Source organism: Hipposideros armiger, unplaced genomic scaffold, assembly GCF_001890085.2.
Source record: "Hipposideros armiger isolate ML-2016 unplaced genomic scaffold, ASM189008v1 scaffold_413, whole genome shotgun sequence".
NCBI lineage: Eukaryota > Metazoa > Chordata > Mammalia > Chiroptera > Hipposideridae > Hipposideros > Hipposideros armiger.
The window spans coordinates 844,170-849,828 of record NW_017731763.1 but is presented as its reverse complement, the minus strand read 5'-3'; the positions used below and the strand labels follow the sequence as shown (position 1 = coordinate 849,828).

Below are 5,659 nucleotides of genomic sequence, written 5' to 3'. Positions count from 1 at the left end.
TAAATGTACCATAATTTCTTAATCCAGTCATCTACTGATGGGCATTTCGGTTGTTTCCAAGTCTTGGCTATTGTGAATAGCGCCGCAATGAACATAGGGGTGCATATATTTTTTCGAATTAATGTCTTGGGTTTTTCTGGATAAATACCGAAGAGTGGAATTGCTGGGTCATAAGATAGTTCCATTTCCAGTTTTTTGAGATACCTTCATACTGATTTCCACAGTGGCTTCATCAGTCTGCAGTCCCACCAGCAGTGCACCAGGGTTCCCTTTTCCCCACAAACTCACAGCATTTGTTGTGGGAGGGAGTTTTAAGCCAGTAAACATATAACTGTAACACCCTGCCTACTCACCTGATCTGGCCCACAATGTCCTTTTTCTTTACCTGCAGATAAAGGAAATATTGAAAGGAAGACATTTTGATGACATTCAGGACATCACAGGTAATACGACAACAGCTCTGATGGCTATTCCAGAATAAGAATCCCAAAATTACTTCGAAGAGTAGACAAGGTACTGGCATTGGTGCATAGCTTCCCAAGGGGAGTACTTCAAAGGTGACTGTAGTGATATTCAGCAATGAGATTTGTAGCACTTTTTCTAGGATGAATTCACAAACTTGATTGTCTGAACTCGTATGAATTTGAGAGGGACACAAGCATTCAGTTCATAACAGGTAGGTAGATGGGTAGGTAGATAGATACATTCATATCTTTCCCTTATCTACTTGGCTGACCCCTAATCTTCCTTCTAGCCTCAGCTCAGCCTTCACTCATTAGTGAAGCCCTCCTTGACTACCATTGCAGCTGAGCTCCTCCCCTATACCTCTCAATGCTTCTAGCATGGATTATTCACACTATTGTATATGGTATATTGTAGATTTTGGAGTCTGTCTCCCCTTCTAATCATTGGGTTCTTTGAAGGAAGAGATATTCATTATTTAACCCTATCCCTGACACAGGTTAGGTACACACTGAATATTTAATGATGGGATGAATGAAAAGACATAATCTCAGAATCACACAAGCTGGTGTGGGATCCGTTTGTCACTATTTCTTAGCTGGGTGACTATAAGCTAATTTTATTATTTAAATATTAATAATATGAATCTCAGATTATATACTATAAAGTGAAGATAATGATATATAATTTTCAGGGAGGATTAAGTGAAGAGTATATGAGTTGTACACCTGAAACTAATATAATATTATATATATATTAGTTACACCTCAATTTAAAAAGCATTTTAAGAGGATCTGAAAGTGCCTGGCACAGTGCCCGGTGTATTGTAGGAGCTCAATATATGCCATTTTCCTTTGCCCCATAAAGTTGAGATTGAATTAATCACCAAATAGGTATTGAATTTAAAAAGTACAAAGATCAGTTATTATTCAAATTTTAGAAAAATAAACAGGATGTATTCTCACTAGCTATGGCTAATCTAGAGGGGGACATAATTTCATATTTGATACTGTCAAGAACTGTGCTAATTTGTTGCCTGAAGAAATAACTTTACATGCAGCACAGAAGAACTTTCTGGTAGTTAAAAGCAATCTTAGAATCACTATTTGTTCTTTCGGCTTTCGGCTTGGAGGAGGCCAAGGTGCAACTTTCTTCGGTCGACCTGAATCCGCGTTCCTTTGACACCAGCCGCTTCCACCAGGCCACTGAAGTTCAACCCCAATGAGATCAAAGTCATATACCTGAGGTGCCACATCTGCCCTGGCCCCCAATATCAGCCCCCTGGGTCTGTCTCCCAAAAGGGTTGATGATGACATTGCTAAAGCAACCGGTGAAAGGTCTGAGGATCACAGTGAAACTGACCATGTAGAACAGACAGGCCCAGATTGAGGTCGTACCTTCTGCCTCTGACCTGATCATCAAAGCCCTCAAAGAGCCACCAAGAGACAGAAAGAAGCAAAAACATTAAGCACAGTGGAAATGTCACTTTTGATGAGATTGTCAACATTGCTGACAGATGCGGCACTGGCTGTTAGCTTGAAAACTCTCTGGAACCATTAAAGAGATCTTGGGGACTGCCCAGTCTGTGGTCTGCAGTGTTGATGGCCGCCACTCTCATGACATCATAGATGACATCAACAGCAGTGCAGTGGGATGACCAGCTAGGTAAGAACTACAGAAGAAAATATTTCAATTAAAGATCATTTGACAATCAAAAAACAAAAAGTCACTATTTGTTGCAACTAGGTGACCTAGCCAACTGAGGCATACCCCAAAGGAGTTTTTTAACAGAGTGACTAAAGATTCCCAAACAGCATTTTTAAATGCTTGTAAAAATGAACATCCCAGAGGGATGCCTTTTTAAACATGAGTGTATGAATGGTGCATAGCACAAAGTAAAGTAGGGATTTGGCAACCCTTCAGCATGAGCAGCTCTCTCTGCTGCTAAAGGAACCTGTGAAAAAAAGAGAAAGCAGGGCCACAGGCTTTTTCTTGACAGAGGGTCTCATTGCCAAGTCCTCTACAACTCCCACCGATGCTAATTAGAGTTCCTCGTTACAAATAACAGAAACTTACCAGTTAACTCAGACAGCAAGTGGATATTTCGAAAGAATCTCTAGGAAGCCCAGAGAAACAGGAACAAAGCAGGGAAAGACATGGATGGCCAAGACCCTACCATTAGAACTGCCTCCGTAGATAGCCAGCACTGGACACTAGCCCAACTGGACTCTAGACTATATACCTCAGCTTCTTTTGAAATTAATGTCTAACTGCTTTTTTAGAAGTCTCCCTCAAGAATTGGCTGTACACTTAGGAAGCAATTAGCAATTACTTTCAGCAAAATCTGTTTGCTGCCTGGGGTTCTGGCTTCCACAAGACAAAGATAGGAAATATTTTCCCTTCTCATGGGAGAAAGGGACCATGCCTCCCACCTATTTTGGGAATCCCTCAAAATTTAAAGGATATGTGGACACTTTGTGGCCAAATGGCAACCATCCATTACAAGACCTACTACTATCCCTGTTTTACAGTTGAGGAAACTTGCCAAGAGAACACAGTAAGTGGTAGAAGTTCATCTCGTATCGTAGAAGTTCATCTCGTATCTCTGCTGGACACTTTGCAGTGTGCTTCCTGACTAATCAAGTTTGATTTTTNGCAGCCCACATACCAGACAAAGGTGGGGAGATTATTAGTCACCCCTCCCATCTCCCCTTTTCCCTTTCAACAAAGCTTGCCCCATTGGAGGCTAACTGCCCTGAACTTCGGGGTTGCATCAGCCAGCCACTCCGTGAATGTTCAAATCCTATCAGTGACTGCTAGACCTACTCCCTGCAGTGTGAGTTTTCACCCAAGTCCGAAAGTAGAGGGCCAGCCAGTACAGGAGAGAAGGAAAAGGCATTACTGAGAAAACTGGAGAAGGTGTGCAAGATTTGTGCTCCATAGAGATGGTTTACACAACATAATGTTAATTTCTCATAATATTTAATATAATACCTTTTAAACAGTAAATACTCGATAGCTTGTTAGTTCAGTGAATTTAAAACTCATATAAGGCACCTCTGGGTCTACTGGTGGCAACCACAAAAATTTCAGGCATAGTGGCTGGACCAGGCAGAACAGTGGCCCCCAAAGATGTCCTTTTCCTACTCTCCAAAGCCTGTGAATATGTTTCCTTACGTGGCAACAGGGACTTTGCAGATGTGACGCAGTTTGAGACGGGAAGGTCGTCCTGGACTATCCAGACGGGGTCAGTGAAATTACATGGGCCCTTAAAAGTGTAAAAAGGAGGCAGCAGGTAGATCAGTGATGTGATGTGAGAGCGCCACCTGCTGTTGCTGCTAAAGATGGAGAAAGGAGCCGCCAGCCAAGGAATGGAGGCAGCCTCCACAAGCCTAAAAGGCAAAGACTCAGAGCCTACCCGGAGCCTACTCTGGGACATAGCCCTACTGACATCTTGATTTTTAGCCCAGTGAGACCCATGACAGACTTCTGATGTACAGAACTGTAAGATAACAAATTTGTGTTGTTTAAGCTGCTATGTTTGTACTTACTAACTTGTTATGGTACCAATAAGCACTAATATAGTTGGGGGCGGGGGTGGAAATCAGGCAGCTTATATGAGGCTGTTCTGTCCTTCCATTACAAACCTCAGTTCATTGTGGGCATATAAGCACTTCTTTCAAGAAATATAACTTAAATGGGTATGTTTTTATATTATTGTGGTTTTACAACCTTTTTGATTAGTGACAAAAATAACATGTTATACTGTTTAATGGTGCAAATTAAAAACCATGTTCATTAAAAGCAGGAGGGGTAGAAGGTGGATTTTTTTAAATGGTAAAGAAGCCCTTTCCAAGAGCCAAAAGAAAAAGGAAACATGGAAATCGTATCATTGTTGGTCAGATGTGTTAAATATTGAGAAAAGGCTACTTACTAGGAGGGCAAAACGAGGTAGATAATTTGGTCCAACACGGATTTGACCCAGTGTAAGGGAGAATTTTCTAAAAACTGGGCTGCACATATGGGAAACAAACGTGGGAGATGGTGATTTTTCAAACACAGCTGGTATAAACATTTAATAGATATTATCAGGAAATTTAAGCTCCCAATGGGTTATGAGCTGGATGACCTTTATCATCCCTCTAACCTTGAAATCTTATGATTAATCTAGGAAATAATTCTATTAACTTTATTTGTATTAATGATGTAAACAAGGAGAAATGCAGAAAAACAGGATTTAGATACCAGGAATGTATCTACAGGCAAATGCAAAAGGGAAGAATAAAAAGAACAGTCAAGCTGCAATAAGAGGGGAAAAACAGGAACTCCAAAATGAAATGTCTATTATACTAGCTACTGTCAGAAGAGTATATCAAGATTGATTCCTGTGAGGTATCTCTCTAGAAGAAACACACAAAATGTGCTATATCCTTGATATTACAGAGACATAGTTAAAATAAGGAAATGGTAGCAGAGAGGATTCAAAATATCAAAGAGCTGCGTGTACAAGAAAGGCATAAACATCATAAAGAGGAGATAGGTGACATTAATGAAGATGGATGACATAATATGTTATAAGAGAAATGATGGTATTTGAGTTCTGGCTGACAAAAGGAAATGATTTTGGCAAAATATGCAATATGAACAAAAATAGTAGAAAGATAATTCTTAGGCACGATGACATAGTGAGAAGTGCATTTTAAGGATGGGTTTTCTGAAAATTACAAAAGATGGAAACAAGACTATTGATCACAAGAGATTTTAATTGACTAGAAATTGTTGATAGACTGTGCTATAGGAAAAATATAAGGAAATTCTGTTTCCTAAATGTGGTGAAATGTGTTTACAGCCTTACATAAATTATTGAACAGTCAACATCCTGAAAGCACATTTACACTTTTGTCCTTAGAAATGAATCAATGTGGAATGAGGAAGGCTGGGGCAGAGATATTGTAAAATGATTTCAGGCCATCTACATTTACAGTCTAATGGCCTTAGTGGGATGAAGATGTGGCTTAAAGGCCGGCAACTTCAACCTCTTTATGTCTCATCTTTCTCCTTGTGCTATAAAGGGTCTAACTCAATGGGCTCTGTGTTTCTTTAGCTCCAGAGTTGAAGGTGATGCTTGTGAGTAATGGCTGTGTACTATTCTGTTGATCCCAATCTAAGTTTTTTAACTCCAGCCCCAGTGTGGTCA

General features: G+C 40.2%; 1 pseudogene; it reads left to right on the top strand.

Moving 5' to 3' along the window:
* The window catches only part of LOC109394159 (60S ribosomal protein L12-like), a 105,910-nt pseudogene extending 103,791 nt beyond the window's left edge, over positions 1 to 2,119 (top strand).
* The last annotated feature ends 3,540 nt before the right edge of the window (positions 2,120 to 5,659 follow it).